This window comes from Bos taurus, chromosome 7 (assembly GCF_002263795.3).
Source record: "Bos taurus isolate L1 Dominette 01449 registration number 42190680 breed Hereford chromosome 7, ARS-UCD2.0, whole genome shotgun sequence".
Classification (NCBI taxonomy): Eukaryota; Metazoa; Chordata; class Mammalia; order Artiodactyla; family Bovidae; genus Bos; species Bos taurus.
The window spans coordinates 2871916-2889243 of record NC_037334.1 but is presented as its reverse complement, the minus strand read 5'-3'; the positions used below and the strand labels follow the sequence as shown (position 1 = coordinate 2889243).

The 17328-nt window shown below is 40.5% G+C and overlaps 1 protein-coding gene across 1 annotated transcript in view; it reads left to right on the top strand.

Annotated features, from left to right (window-relative positions):
* The window catches only part of OBSCN (obscurin, cytoskeletal calmodulin and titin-interacting RhoGEF), a 234361-nt gene that overhangs the window by 16294 nt on the left and 200739 nt on the right, over nt 1-17328 (top strand).

The window sequence follows — 17328 nt, the reverse complement described above, 5'->3', positions numbered from 1 at the left end:
CCTGTGTTTTCCTCCAAGAGTTTTATAATTTCTGGTCTTACATTTAGGTCTTTAATCCATTTTGAGTTTATCTTTATGTATGGTGTTAGGAAGTGTTCTAATTTCATTCTTTTACATCTAGCTGTCCAGTTTTCCCATCACCCTTTAGAGAAGAGGCTGTCTTTGCCCCACTGTATATTGTTGCCTCCTTTGTCAAAAATAAGGTACCCATAGGTGCATGGGTTTATTAACATTGGGTTTTAAGTCAGCTTTTTCACTCTCCTCTTTTACTTTCATCAAGAGGCTCTTTAGTTCCTCTTCACTTACTGTGGTATCATCTGCATATCTGAGGTTGTTGATGTTTCTTTCAGCAATCTCTATTCCAGCTTGTGATTCATCCAGCCTGGCATTTCCCCTATGTACTCTGCATAGAAGTTAAATAAGCAGGGTGACAATATACAGCCTTGACATACTCCTTTCCCAATTTTGAACCAGTCCATTTTTTCATGTCCAGTTCTAACTGTTGCTTCTTGACCTGAATACAGGTTTCTCAGGAGGCAGGTCAGGTGGTCTGGTATTCCCATCTCTTTAAGAATTTTCCAGTTGTTGTGATCCACACAGTCAAAGGTTTCAGCACAATGAAGCAGAAGTAGATTTTTTTCTGAAATCCCCTTGGTTTCTCTGAGCCAATGAATTTTGGCAGTTTGATCTCTGGTTCCTCTGCCTTTTCTATATCCAGTGTGTACATCTGGAAGTCCTGTTCACATACTGCTAAAGCCTAGCTTGGAGGATTTTAAGTATAACCTTTCTAGCATGTGAAATGACTGCAGTTGTGTGGTAGTTTGAGCATTCTTTGGCATTGCCTTTCTTAGGGATTGGACTGAAAACTGACCTTTTCCAGTCCTGTGCCTACTGATTAGTTTTCCAATTTGCTGACATATTGAGTGCAGCACTTTCACAGCATCATCTTTTAGGATTTCAAATAGTTCAGCTGGAATTCCATCACCTTCATTAGCTTTGGTTATAGTGATGCTTCGTAAAGCCCCCTTGACTTCACATTCCAGGATGTCTGACTCTAGGCGAGTGATCACATCATCGGTTACCCAGGTCATTAAGACCTTTTTAATATAGTTCTTCTTGTGTTACTGCCACCTCTTGTTAATCTCGTCTGCTTCTGTTAAGTCCTTACCATTTTTGTTCTTTATCATGCCCATCCTTGCATGGAATGTTCCCTTGATATCTCCAGTTTTCAAGAAGAGATCTCTAATTTTTTACATTCTGTTGTTTTCCTCTGTTTCTTTGCATTGTTTGTTTGAGAAGTCCTTATCTCTCCTTGCTTTTCTCTCGAACTCTGCAATCAATGGATGTATCTTTTCCTTTCTACCTTGCCTTTCACGTCTCTTCTTTTCTAATAGCTTAGACAACCACTTTGCCTTCTAGCATTTCTTTTTCTTGGGGATGGTTTTGGTCACTGCCTCCTCTACAGTGTTAAGAACTTCTGTCCACAGTTCTTCAGGCACTCTGTCTACGAGATTTAATCCCTTGAATCTGTCACCTCCACTGTATAATCATAAGGGATTTGATTTAGGTCATACCTGAATGGCCTAGTGGTTTTCCTTACTTTCTTCTCCTGAATTTTGTAATAATGTACACAATGTCAAAATGTCAGTCTGAAAATCTCTACCCCTATCCTTTCTAAGGATGGAAGTCAACCAAGTATTTCCACTAAAGTTGCAGTTGCAACAGGAACAAGGAATGTTTAAAAGTCACACTGGCAGAGTGATTCAGATGAGAAGGGCCCCAGGGTTGGGTGGATGAATGGAAACATGGAATGTACTCCGGGAGCCAGCTCAACTCCGCTGCTTTTTCTTCTTGTGGGGAGTCTTTGCGTTCCAGTAGAAGAGTAGCTGAACAGCGATGAGGCTGTTACAGAGAGAAGAGACTACAAAGGTTCCAGACATGAAGGGGTTTCCAGTTTCCTGAATGGAGGTGAAGATTGGGGCCAGGGAATCCCTACAGAGCAGAAAGACTATGATGGCTGAGAGCTGTGCCCATGTGGTACTTCGTGGCTGCCTGGAGCAGCCCTCTCACCTCCACAGCAGGCATGTTGGAGGTCTGGAGCAGCGGAGCGACAGCCTGGGGCATAGGCGGTGCAAGCAGCAGCAGCAGGGCCAGGGTGTGGCTCGCTAGGAGAGCAGCGCCTCTCACGTCTGCACTCCGTAGCGCAGGCCCAGGACCAGGGCCAGTTGGTAAAGAATCTGCCTGCAATGCAGGAGACGTGGGTTCGATCCCTGGGTTGGGAAGATCCCCTGGAGGAGGGCATGGCAGCCGACTCCAGTATTTTTGCCTGGAGAATGTCATGGACAGAGGAGCCTGGCGGGCTGCAGTCCGTGGGCTCACAAAGAGTCAAACACAGCTGAGCAGCTAAGCACAGACCGTGGTCCCAGTCAGTGCCGCTGGCTCTAGCATTGCTGACCGAAGACTCACCTCTTTGACACTCTGCCCCCAAGATTTTAAACACTTGGAGCAGCTTTACCAGAAGTAGGCCAGCCACAGTGCCCAGCCCCGGGGCTTTGCTCAGGAGAATTCTGAGGCAGGCAACTTCCTTAACGTACAATGGGCCTCACCTGGAGACCACGTTTTTGGACACGCCCTTCCTGCTGCTCATATTTTTAAGCATGCTGAAGCTGTACGCATGCTGAGTCCCATCTCTCCTGCCTTTGTTTATGCTTTGGCAGCAGAGTTTACCCTCCCACCTTTGCGCTCCTCCTCCTTGACAGCATCTTGTTTTTTCTGGACTCTTAATGTTACTCTATTGATGTATATGTCTTCTACAGTCCAGATCATTGTAACTTTGTGGTGAGTTTTGAAATTGGGACATGTGAATCCTTTAAACTTTTTTTTTCCCCAGACAACATTGTTTTGGCTATTTGAGGTCTCTTGCATTTGCACATAAATTTTAGGATCATCTTTTTTAAATTTTGCAAAAAACAGCAGGTGGTATTTTGATTGGGATTGCATCCGGTGTATAGATCATTTTGGGGAATATTGACATCTTAACAGCATCAGTCTCCTAGTCTACAATATGAAATGACTTTCTATTTATTTTGGTGTTTAAACTTCCTTTCAATTATGGTACAGTTTTTAGTGTGCAGGAATTGTGCTTATTGTGTTAAGTTTGTTGCTAAATATTTTATTCTTTTTTATGTTGCTGTGAATGGAATTATTTTCTTAATTTCCTTTTGAATTACTCATTCCTAATACATAGAAATAGACTTGATCAAGAAGTAGAGTTGATCCAATACGTGCTTGAGCAATAGCAGTTGGTCTGCTGTCCTGCAGCCTTTCTGAATATTTACTGTTAGTTCTTTTGCGAATGCCGTAGGATTTTCCATGTGCAAATCATGTCACCTGCAGATAGTTTTACTTCGTTTCCAGTCTGGATGCCTCTCATTTTGCTTTCGAATCCTGATTAAATCTCTTTGCTTGTTATAGGTCCATTCAGAGTTTTTCTATTTATTCTTGTGTTGGTTTTGATAGTTTAATGTGTTTCTGGGAATTTCTCCATTTCATCGAGGTTATCTAGTTGGTATGCAGTAGTTTGTAGTATTCTGTTATAATCCTTCTAATTTTTACAAAGTCTTGATTGATGTCCCCTGTTTTTCCCCTGATTTTAATAATTTCAGTCTTCTGTGTTTTTCTTGATCAGCCTAGCTAATGTTTTGTCAATTTTGTTGATCTTTTCAGAAAACCACCTTTTGGTTTCCTCAGTTCTTTCTGTCGCTTTTGTATTCTCTATTTCGTTTATTTGTGCTCTAATCTTTATTTTTTTCATTCTTCTGAGCTTGGGTTTAATGCAGTCTTCTTTTTCTTGTTTCTTAAGGCATGAAGTTAGGTTATTGATTTGTAATTTTTTTTTAACATAGGCCTATAATTTATAGCTCTGGATGGCAGGAAACTCTGAACCCTGCTTTCACTGCATCTCGTGTGCTGTGCTTTATTTTCATTGGTCGCCAAATATTTTCTAATTTTCCTTGTAATTCTCTCTTGAGCGTATTGTTTAACTTTGACGTGTGATTGTGAATTTTCTAGTTTTCCTTCAATTACTGATTTTTAGTTTCATTCCATCGTAGTCAAAAAGACTTGCTATGCTTCCAGTCTTTTAAGATTTATTGAGACTTGTTTTATGGCTTAACATATATTAGAGAGTGTTCCATATACACTTGGGCAAAATATGTCTTTCATTGTTGGGTGGCGTGTCTGCTGTAATTCAGTTAGGTCTAGTTTCTTGGGTTGTGTTATTCATGTCGTATTTCTTTATCGACCTGTTGTTCTGTCCATTATTCAGAGTAGGTTACTGAAGTCTTCAGCTGTTCTTGGAGAACTGTTTATGTCTTTAATCCTCTAGTTTCCACTTCATATGTTTTGGAGCTCTCCTGCTGTGCTGCGGTTACTTGTGCTTATGTTTATAGCTGTGTTACTTCTTAATTAAGAGTCTTTTAATCAACATGTATCATCATTCATCTATGTGCTGTGCTGTGATTAGTTGCTCAGTCTTGTCAAACTCTTTGTGACCCCATGCACTGTAGCCCGCCAGGCTCCTCTGTCCATGGGATTCTTCAGGCAAGAATACCAGGGATCGTCCCACCCCAGAGACTGAACACAGGTCTCCCTCTTTGCAGGCGGATTCTGTACCTTCGGAGCTACCAGGGAAGCCCAGTCTAAAATTATATATATTATAATATAATGTCTTGTAATGTATTTTCTTTTTTTTTTGACAAGTATAGCCACCTCACATCTCTATTGACTGCTGTTTGCATGGAGTATCTTTTCACTTTCAACCTATTTGTTTGTATGTCTGGACCTAAAGTGAATCTCTCATAGACAGCACTTAAATTAATTTTGTGTTGTTAATTCTTAAAAAGAAGGGCTTACTTTTGCTATTTTGTTCTCTGTTTCTTGTCTGTCATATCTTTTTGCTGTTGCTTTCTGCATTAGTGTTATTAATGATTAATTGATTTTTTCTTGTGTGCCATTTTGTTCCTTTTTCATTTCTTTATGTATATATACATTCATTTTTTCTTAAGTGATTACCCTGGGGATTTGTCATTAGCATACAGCTTTATAATAATCAAGTTTGAAATTATATGATTTTAGTTTCAATAAAAACTCTGCATATTTACCGCTTGTGCCCCAAGCTGAATGTTCTTATTGTCACAACTTATGTCTTTATACATAGTGTATCCATTAACTTTGTAGTTTTATAATTTTTGTTTATACCTTTTTTAAAGTCATATAAAAAACAAGATGAATTACAGAATAAAAATGCTGCTGGCTTTTATAGTTACTTGTGTAGCTATGTTTACTGTCGTTCTTTGATTTTCATACGGTTTCAAGTTACTGTCTTGTATCTTCCTTTTGAGCTGAAAGATTACTTTAGAATTTTTTGTAGGATGTGGGCCGGCAAAGAGAGCCTTAGGTTTTGTTTATCTGGGACTGTATTAAGTTCTCTTTCACTTTTGAAGGACAGCTTTGGCAAATCTAAAACCATTGGTTGATGGTTTTTTAACAGTTTAAACACATCATCCCACAGCCTTCTGGCCTCTGTGGTTTCCGAGGAGAAATCAGCTATGTGTCTTATTGAGGAGCTCTGGTGTGTGACAGGTCACTTCTTGCAATTTTCAAGAGTCTCTCTTTTCTGACCTTTGACAATTTGACATACTTTGTCTCAATGTGAATCTCTTTTAGTTTATCTTCATGGAGTTTGAAGCTCAACAAACTTCTTAGGTGTATAGATTCATGTCTTGTATCAGTTTTGGAAGTTTTTGACCAGCTCTTCAAATGACCTCTTTGCCCCTTTCTCTCCCCTCCTGTGGACTCCCATTACGCATGTATTGGTACAATCTGTGTTGTCCCGCAGCTGTCTGAGGCTCTGTCCGTTTTCTTCATTGTTTTTTCTTTCTGATCCTCAGACTGGCCAATTTCAAGAGACCTGTCTTTAACTTGAACGATTCTTTCTTTTGCCTGCTTAAATTGGCTGTTGAATACCTCATTAGTGAACTTTTCATTTCAATTATTATACTTTTTAAATTTAAGATTTCTATTTTAAAATATATCTTTTAATGGACATTATTTATTTGCTGGGACATTGTCCTCATGTATTCCTTTATTTCATTGTAAATTGTTTCCTTTAATTTTTTAAAAGCATTCTTAAAATAGCTGATGTACAGACTTTTTCTAATAAGTCCAATATCTGGATTTCCTCAAGCACAGATTCTGTTGACTGTTTCTTTGCCTGCGTGTGGGCCATGCTTTCTTATTTCTTAGCATGGCATGTAATTCTTGGTTGATAACTGGAATATTACATGATAATCTGTGGAAACTCTGGAGTTCAGATTCTCCCATCCTCCCTGGTGTTTCTTGGTGTTGCTATTTGCTTTTGCTGCTGTTGTTTGGACGTTCAGTGACTTTCCTGAATGAATTCTGCAAAGTCTCTGTGTGTGTGTGTGTGTGTGTGTGTGTGTGTGTGTATAAGATACTGAAGTCTCTCTTCAGTTAGCTTATTGGTCAGCTAATGATTTCATAGTGATTTCCTTCGATGTCTGTAACCTGTAAGTCTCCCAGATTTTGCCAGGGGACTTTGCGTGGGAATTGTTAAATGCATATAACTCAAAGCCATATCCACCTTTGCCTTTACTTCGGGCTTTCATGAGGCAGATGTGTGAGTTTAGGACCTTCTCAGGTGTCTCCTGAGTATCATGGATGTATGGCCTTCTAGATGCCCAGGAAGAGGTCAGAGCTTTCCAGAGCCATCTACTAACATCTCATAATCCAGCTTTTCCTTTTAAGCCCATCGGTTAGCCTGTGGTCTGTCAGTTGGTATCCACAAACCCAGACAGCCATGTGTAGTAAGTGCCTGTAATTATTTTTTAACAAATACCCCTGGGGAAAAGCTGTTTTTACTTGGTGAACTTCTGTTCAGACTTGGATAATGAATAAATAAAGACAGCCTTGTGAGTGGGGTTTTGCAAGGAACCACTAGTCAGTTTAGTGAAGTGAAGTTGCTCAGTCGTGTCTGACTCCTTGCGACCCCGTGGACTATAGCCTACCAGGCTCCTCTGTCCATGGGATTTTCCAGGCAAGAGTACTGGAGTGGATTGTCATTTCCTTCTCCAGGGGATCTTCCCAACCCAGGGATTGAACCCGGGTTTCCTGCATTGTAGACAAATGCTTTACCATCTGAGCCACCAGGGAAGTCTACTAGTCAGCTTAAATAATGACTATTCCCTGGGAACGGAACTTTGAAAGAGCCCTCATTTCATTCTTTACCCTACCCAGTGGCTTCCAGGTTACTGGTTTTCATTGTGATAGTGGACTGTTGGTTTTCAGGGCTACGTCAGAACTGGGGAGAAGGGTATGAGGATTGGGCAACTTAAAATGCCACGCCTTGCTGTTCTTACCAAGATGTGGCTGTTTTTCTTGACTGTATGCTCCTCAGATTGCTAAGAAGCCTTTGGTTAATTTCCAGAGCTTTGAGAAAGTTTATCACAACAATTTTTGCAAATGTCTTAATTGATTTCATGGAAGAGAGTTTGTTTTTTTTTTTTAAATGGTTATTATTTTGCCATTTTGCTAACGTGTCTTGGGATGATTTTAAAATGTTGAAACCAGCCTTGCATTTATGGATTATGCCCATTTGGTTGTTTGTGGTGTGTTGTTCTTTTTATATGTTCCTGGATTCAGTTTGAAAATATTTGGTTGAGTACTTTCGTATTTACGTGCATGAGGAATTTTGGTTTGTAACTTTCTTACACTGTCTTTGTCTGGCTTTGGTATCAGGATAATGCTGGAATCACAAAATGTGTTGAAAAGTACTCTCTTTGCTTCTGTTTTCTGAAAGAGATTGTGTAGAATCTATGTTGTTTCTATTCCTTCTTTAATTTCTCTTTTAGTTATTTCACTGGGTAAACCAGTGAAGTCATCCTGGCCCAAGGTTTCTTTTTTGGAGGTCTAAATAATAAAATGGAGAAGGCAATGGCACCTCACTCCAGTACTCTTGCCTGGAGAATCCCATGGACGGAGGAGCCTGGTGGGATGCAGTCCATGGGGTCGCTAAGAGTCGGACATGACTGAGAGACTTCACTTTCACTTTTCACTTTCATGCATTGGAGGAGGAAATGGCAACCCACTCCAGTGTTCTTGCCTGGAGAATCACAGGGACGGGGGAGCCTGGTGGGCTGCCATCTATGGTTCAGTCTAAAATATTTACTAATTTTGCTTGAAACTTCTTCGACTTCTGTATTATTCAGAGGTGTGTTGTTTAATTTCCAAGTGCTTAGAGATTTTACTCTTACTCTCTGTTGTTGATTTCTAATCTATACTTGGAGAAGGCAATGGCACCCCACTCCACTGTTCTTGCCTGGAGAATCCCAGGGGCAGGAGAGCCTGGTGGGCTGCCGTTTACGGGGTCACACAGAGTCAGACACGACTGAAGTGACTTAGCAGCAGTCTATACTAGCACATACTTTATGTGTTTTAGATTTTAGAAATGTTGAGAGCTTTCTTAGTAAACCACAGTACGGTAGATGTTGGTGACTGTTCCGTGTATACTTGAGAGGGATGCCTAGTCTGCCCTTGGGTGGAGTGTCTTACACGTGTCCGATCTGCTGGTTACTGGCTCAGCATCTAACGGTGATCTGTCTGCAAGTTCTGCCAGGTATTGTGTGGAGAGTGCTGACGTCTCCAGCTCTAACGGTGGCATTTCTGGCTTTGCTCTCCGTTCTGTCCGTCTTGGTTTCATGTATTTTGAAGCTCTGCTATTTGGTGCTTACTCATTTAGAACTGTTATGTCTTCTTTGTACGTTGACTGGTTTATCTTTAGGTAATACTCCTCTTTATTGCTGGTAATTTTTTTTGGCTCAGAAGTCTATTCTATTTGGTATTAATGTAGATATGCACGATTTGTCTTGATTAATGTTTGCATTGTGTATATTGTTTCATTCTTTTATCTGTACATATTTGATGTGAGTTTCTTGCAGACAGCATAATATTGGATCATTTTTATACATCCCGACAATCTCTTTCTTATAATAGGTGTGTTTAGACTAGACTTGTTATTAATGCAGTAATTGTTTGAATTCTGGTCTACTGCCTTAATATTTATTTTTGTTTTTTCTCTTTTTACCTTTCCTATCTTTTTGGGTTATTTATGATGTTTTTAGTATTCCATTTTTTTTTCTAATTTTATTTTATTTTTAAACTTTACATAATTGTATTAGTTTTGCCAAATATCAAAATGAATCTGCCACAGGTATACATGTGTTCCCCATCCCGAACCCTCCTCCCTCCTCCCTCCCCATACCATCCCTCTGGGCCATGGATTGGAAGAATCAATATAGTGAAAATGAGTATACTACCCAAAGCGATTTATAGATTCAACACAATCCCTATCAAGCTACCAACAGTATTCTTCACAGAGCTAGAACAAATAATTTCACAATTTGTATGGAAATACAAAAAACCTTGAATAGCCAAAGCGATCTTGAGAAAGAAGAATGGATCTGGAGGAATCAACCTACCTGACTTCAGGCTCTACTACAAAGCCACAGTTATCAAGACAGTATGGGACTGGCACAAAGACAGTATTCCATTTTAATTTGTCTGTTGTGACACAGTAGTTAACCCTAGGGATTGCAATAAACATACTCTTCATCATCTGTTTAGAATCCCGAATTTTACTACTTCAGTTGACTTATAGAACTTATATATAAGTACTTTTGTCGTCTCTTCTTTATGTTACTAATTGTCTTATGCATCATCTGTGTGTACATTGTAAACTTATTCAGACAGTGTGATGATCTTTGGCTTTTAACTATCAAACATTTTAAAGAATTCAAGAGGAGAGGTATAGTGTATTTTATTTATCCAGTGTATTAGTCAGCTCAGGTTTTTATAGCAAAATACTACAGATTGTATGGCTTCAACAACAAAATATTTTTCCTTGCAGTTCTGGAGGTTGGAAGTCCAATATCAAGGTGCCATCATAATCAGTTCCTTGTGAGAGCTCTCTTCCTGTATATTCACGTGGCCTTTCCTTGTGGACAAAATGTAGCAAAGTTAGGTTAAGTTAATATCTGAACTGGCAGGGGAAAAAAAGGGAAATTTCTAGGCTGGAAGTGAAGACGGAATGAAAGACTAATGCAGTCAGTGATGAGCTGGTGCACTGATGTTGTTGTGGGGTTTTGGTTTCATGGATCTGGGTCTGACTTGCAAATACACAGAGGAACTTAGATCCAAGAGAGTTGGAGGAGTGGAACTGAGACAACTGTACGAATCTGAGAATCTTATAGAACCACGTATTTAAGGAAAAGTACTATTTTCTATTTTCCTTGGCTTGGGTGCGAAAATAAATGGATCGGAATGTGAATTTATCATATTTGGGACCCCAGAATAAGAAGTTAGGCTAAAAATGAAGCTTTAGGCCAAGGATACTCCTGGAACACCTGACAGGAGTAAATGTAAAGCATTCAGGAGGGATACCCTCCAGAATCAGGCCATACTTAATGAATCCCTGGGGAACTCCTTGGGGGACCAGTGGTTGGGACTCCCCACTTTCACTTCCAAGGGCCTGAGTTCAATCTCTGGTTGGGGAATTAAGATCCCATAAGCCACGTGGCATGGCCAAATAAATAAATAAAAGTCTTTAAAAAAGAATCCCTGATAAATACGCTCTCACAATAAAAATCTAAGTATCAGAGGTATGATCCAGTATAAATGAGAGTTGGAACTTACAAACATAAGCAAGATTAGACCACCGAGGAACTTCAGATGCTAGAACAACAGTCTGAAAGAGAATATAAGTCTATTTAAAATGATTAAAAAGATGTATGGAGGTCTTGAAAAACGTAAGAAAAAGTGTAATATTAGGGAAAAGAACAGGCAAATTTAAAGGAACAAATGAAATTTCTTGGAAAGGAAACATAAAATTTATAATGAACAATTTAGAAGAGGGATAAACAGCAAATTAAACATAGATGAACATAAAATTACTGAGTTAGAAGATAGATCTGAGAAAGTTACTCAGAATGAATCACAAAGAAGTAAAAAATAAGAGTTAGTAACAGAATAGAGATGGGAAGCAGGCCGCATGTATGTCTAAAAAGACTTCTAGGAGAGACTGGAAATAATGAGGAAGATGAAATAAAGAAATAATTGAAGACATTTTAGAAATGGTAAAAGACATGAATCCTAAACTGTAAGATTTGTAAGTAATAATGGAAATTGTAAAAACAGTCACAGCTAGACACATCATAGTGAACTGCAGAAGGTCGAAAACCAAGAGGAGATCTTCAGTTCAGTTCAGTCGCTCAGTCGTGTCCGATTCTGTGAGGCCCCATGGACTGCAACACACCAAGCCTCTCTGTCCCTCACCAACTCCCGGGGTTTACTCAAACTCACGTCCATCGAGTCGGTGATGCCATCCAACCATCTCATCCTCTGTCATCCCCTCCTCCTCCTGCCCTCAATCTTTCCCAGCATCAGCGTCTTTTCTGAGTCAGTTCTTCTCATCAGGTAGCCAAAGTATTGGAGTTTCAGCTTTAGCATCATTCCTTCCAAAGAAATCCCAGGGCTGATCTTCTTTAGGATGGACTGGTTGGATCTCCTTGTAGTCCAAGGGACTTTCAAGAGTCTTCTCCAACAGCACAGTTCAAAAGCATCAATTCTTCAGCACTCAGCTTTATTTATAGTCTAACTCTCACATCCATATATAACTACTGGAAAAACCATAGCCTTGACTAGATGGACCTTTGTTGGCATAGTAATGTCTCTGTTTTTTAATATGCTGTCTAGGTTGGTCATAACTTTCCTTCCAAGGAGTAAGCGTCTTTTAATTTCATGGCTGCAGTCACCATCTGCAGTGATTTTGGAGCCCAGGAAAATAAAATCTGACACTGTTTCCATTGTTTCTCCATCTGTTTCCAAAGAGAAAAAAGATTAATGGGATGATATTTATTCTTCTGTAGGTTTATCAACAGCAATGAAGAGCACAGAGTAAGTGGAGAGAATTTATCATTCACAAAATCTCACTGAAGGAATTACCAATGAATTTATTTTATAAAGAAGAAAATCAAATCTGGAGTAATAGAATGGGTTCTAGAGTAATGTGATATGAAACAAATACAATAAGTTAATAAAAAAAGAACATCTGATTACAAGGCCAAGGATTTGATTACACGATTTGATTACCCCAATGGTGGTTGGCCTGCTAGAAGCTGTAGACTGTATTAGCATATTAATGTTCCTATGACAAGAGTATCGCCTGTTTTGGGTTATATGGTATAAGAAACTCTCCCTGAGAATGCCAGTTCTTTGATGTGCCAGCCTCAAATTATGCCTCCCTTTGTTAGAGTAATCATGGGATCACAGGTGATGAGTAAACCTGGGTTGTAGCATATATCAACCTGAACAGGATTGAACTGGGAGCGTTCAGATTCCAAGACCTATCCTGTTCCCTGCTTTCTGCATCTTCTGCATGGGAAGTTCTCTGCATTGAGAGAGCTAGGAACAGGGCCAGCTTGGGGCCAAGGCATTCTAGTTTTGAGTGCCAGAAGGCGAGCCCTCATCCAGTTCTAGAAATTTGAGGTGGCGGCCGGCGCCACACTAAGCTGTAAGGTAGCCCAGACAGAGATTACATGATTCAGAGAGGGAAGAAGCTTGGAAGTGTATGTGGAGGCCAGGGTCTGCACCTGGAGCCTGGTGGTGCGGCAGGTGGGCAAGGCAGAGCCTGAGGAGTCTGATTGAAAAGTCAGGACTTGGAAGGTTTCCTTCCAACTCAGTGTCATAGGTTGGTTCCTTGAAGTCCTTCTCAATGTTCCTCAAGTTAACTATTAGGGAGTGAGGAGTGTGTGATCATGCCACCTAGAAGCCCCTCTCCTCACAAAACTTAGGACATGGCAGCTGACAAGTATTAATTACATGCCTAGGGCCGGATTTTATGAGTGCTTCTTTCTGTTTACTTGTGTAAGCTTCACAGCTGCTTCAGGAAGGGGAATTCCCATTTTAAGATAAGGCACAAAAAAGAAACTCCAGAACTTGCCAAAGTTCGTATAGCCAGAGAAATCAGAGCCAGAGTTCAGCCGAATATTCTGAGGGTTATTTTCTCTCAATATCAAATTACAGTTTAACAATCCACCCTCCAAACTATATTACTTTTATTTTTTAAGAAACTATTTCACCATCTTCCAGATTCCATGTATTTTTTGGCACATCAACTGTCAGATTTATCTTCCCTCAAGGTCCCATTGTTCTTTCCCTGTTGTTTTTAAGATACTGTTTTTGACTTTCAGCAGTTTATACTGATGCACCTAGGTATGGTTTTCTTAGTCTTCATCTTGGTTAGAATTCCAGAGCATTTTGAGTGCAGAGTTTTGTCTTTGCTCAGTCATGGAGTGAGTTTTTCTCATGTGTCTCTCATGTATCTCTCTTTCTCTCGACCTCATTTCTTTTTTTCTCTCTTTCCCTCTGCCTCAGTTCTTTTTCTCTCTCTACTTTAGTCGGGATATTTTCTTTAGCTCTGTCTTCTAGTTCACTAGTTTTCTGTTCCTTTGTATCTAATCTGTTGTCAAATCCATTTATAGTGTGTTACTTTCAGGTGTATTGTCCCATTTTATAATTTATGTTTGTTTCATTTCTTATAGAGTCTATAGATTCTAGAGTTGGTAGTAAAATGTTTGTATTTGATCTATTTTCTTTTCTTTCATATTAAAGACATATTATCACGCTTATACATCAGCTTCCCCGGTGCAGGAGACACAAGAGACATGGGTTCAATCCCTGGGTTGGCAAGATCCCTTGGAAGAGGAAATGGCAACCCACTCCAGGGTTATTGCCTGGGAGATCCTATGGATAGAGGAGCCTGGTGGGCTACAGTTCATGGAGTCGCTAAGAGTTGGACACAGCTTAGCAACTGAGCACGTGGACACATCATGGTTATATCCTGGTCTGATAGCCATAAAACTGATCGTCTAATATTGCCTTTTTAAAAATTCCTATTTACTCCTGTCCTTGGAATGCCAGTGAATTTTCAGTTGATGGTCAGATATTGGTTTTTTTGAACATGGATGATTTTATCTTACTTTATTTTATTTTTTAAATTTTATTTTATTATTTAACTTTACAATATTGTATTGGTTTTGCCATATATCAGCATGAATCCACCACAGGTATACATGTGTTCCCCATCCTGAACCCTCCTCCCTCCCTGTACCATCCCTCTGGGTCGTCCCAGTGCACCAGCCCCAAGCATCCAGTATCGTGCATTGAACCTGGACTGGTGACTTGTTTCATATATGATATTATACATGTTTCAATGCCATTCTCCCAAATCATCCCACCCTCTCCTTCTCCCACAGAGTCCAAAAGACTGTTCTACACATCAGTGTCTCTTTTGCTGTCTCGTATACAGGGTTATTGTTACCATCATTCTAAATTCCATATATATGTGTTAGTGTACTGTATTGGTGTTTTTCTTTCTGGCTTACTTCACTCTGTATAATAGGCTCCAGTTTCATCCACCTCATTAGAACTGATGCAAATGTATTCTTTTTAATGGCTGAGTAATACTCCATTGTGTGTATGTACCACAGCTTTCTTATCCATTCATCTGCTGATGGACATCTAGGTTGCTTCCATGTCCTGGCTATTATAAACAGCGCTGCGATGAACATTGGGGTACATGTGTCTCTTTCCCTTCTGGTTTCCTCAGTGTGTATGCCCAGCAGTGGGATTGCTGGGTCATAAGGCAGTTCTATTTCCAGTTTTTTAAGGAATCTCCACACCGTTCTCCATAGTGGCACCATGACCAAGTGGACTTTATCCCAGGGATGCAAGGATTCTTCAATATCTGCAAATCAATCAATGTAATACACCACATTAACAAATTGAAAAATAAAAACCATATGATTATCTCAGTAGATGCAGAGAAAGCCTTTGACAAAATTCAACATCCATTTATGATAAAAACTCTCCAGAAAGCAGGAATAGAAGGAACATACCTCAACATAATAAAAGTTATCTTACTTTAGAAAGAGGATCAGCATTTCTTTTGCTAGGGATAAAGGAAACAACTAAGAATTTTGGTCTGTCCCGGTACTGCACGGACTCAAAAGGCTGCATTGCAGTTTTGATCAGGGTCGTCTGCCTCTGGTTGGCTTCTAGTCCTGGGCATCCTCCAAGGATTCCTGCAGAGACTTGGGGCAGGGGTGAGGGTCTCTTTCGAAACAGAGGCTCAACCCTATCTTTGTCTCTCTGTTAATGCAAGGTGCTAACATGTCTGCTGTACTTTTCAGAGATCTTCTGCTTAGCTTCATAGCCCCCTGGGTCATGCAGCTGGGGAAATCATCAAACATCTTGGGGGAAATGTGACTGAGTGTGGGGCTCAATTCCTCAAAGTCTCTTTTCCCTGGAGGCTTGCCTCCTCAATCTCTAACTTCGTCTCTCTGTTCACACAAGGTGTCCACAGCATGGTCAGTATTCCTGTTTCATAGTAGAGACCCTGTGCCTTTTATTGTCATGCTGTACCAAGGAGCAGCAATGTCCACAGGAGAAAATCGGATGCCCAGTGTGGTTCTAAAGTGCAGTTCCCTTTTACCTTCCTCACTCATTCCATATCTTTCCCTTTAGGAGAGCCCTGGCTCTAGGTCTCATCTCTGTTATAATGACCCTCTCAGCTTTCTTCAAGGCTGCCTCCCTTCTATCATTAAGCCTTCACCTGAACATCACTCCTTAGCAAGGTTTGCTCTGACGGCCATATCTAAGCCACCAATCAGTCCCTTTTCTCTAGCGTATCACTTACTTCATCACAGCACTCAACTTAGCATTACATCATTGTCAGGTTTTTATGTTTGTCTTTCCTCAATAGAAAGTAGGATCTGTAGGAACAGAGGCTGTGTTGTACACATTTCCAGCTGTGTTGCAGCATCCCAAGCCACCACCATAGAGCCTGCAGATAACAGAGCCTTTATTGACATTAGTCTCATCAGTGATTGATGAATAGGTGAATGACTGCATCTATAGCATGGAATCTCTGAGATCCTCTCTGTATTTATTTAAATTTAAGGGCATATGCACAGTTACTAAAATTGGGGATAGAAGCTGTTGGTAAGGATGTGGAGAACTGGAACTCCACACACTTATGTTGGCAGCATACATTGGTAAAACCGTTTTGGTAAACTGGAAATATCCGCGAAAGCCAAAAGCAGATGCTTCTGTGTTCCAACAGTTGTGGTGCTCTAAAAGGTACATGAAAGAATGTTCACAGCAGCTTCACACATCATCTTGCCACATTGGAAGCAACCCAAATGAACCATAAGAGAAAACGGAGAAAATAAATTGTGGTGCCTCCCCATACAACAGATCCTATACATCGGTATGAAAGAACAGGCTGCTGCCACGTGCATAGCATAGATAGGTCTTACAGACATTATGTTGAGTGAAAGAAAACAGACCCAAAGCACATATAATGTTTAATTCCATTCATGTGAAATCACGGAGAAGGCAGTGGCACCCCACTCCAGTACTCTTGCCTGGAAAATCCCATGGACGGAGGAGCCTGGTAGGCTGCAGTCCATGGGGTCGCTCAGAGTCGGACACGACTGACCGACTTCACTTTCACATTTCACTTTCATGCATTGGAGGAGGACATGGCAACCCACTCCAGTGTTCTTGCCTAGAGAACCCCAGGGACTGCGGGGCCTGGTGGGCTGCCATCTCTGGGGTCGCACAGAGTCGGACATGACTGAAGCGACTTACCAGCAGCAGCAGCACCATGTGAAATCAAAGAAGAGATAAAAGTAGTTGATGGTGATAAAGGTCAAAAGGTGACTTTTGGGGAGTGGTCAGTAGTGAATGGGGAGCTGGAAGTGCTGTTTGTTGATGTGTTTTGGTCACATGGGATAGGTACACTCAAATTTGATTGAGCTGTAAATGAATTCGTGTACTTTACACGTGTGTTATACCTTGAAAAATGTGGACTAGCTTGTGGGGAATATACCATATGCCTGGTTCTGGGGATACAAGAGCACACAATTCAGTCTGTCCACCAGAGGTGACTGTCATGTGGGAAGGACAATGAACTAGCTGTGACAGATGCTGGGATAACCTTGGCCACCTTCTCCCAGCCTCAGGAATTACTTTTGAGTTAGAACATGACTATAATACACGTGAGGTTCTGACATAGGAGACGTATCAGACTTGTTACCTGTGCACCCTTCCGGGCTTAGGGCATCACTGGCTCCAGGGAGAAACTTTCCTGAACTCTGAGGTTTCGGTCTCATAAGCTGGTTTGAGCTT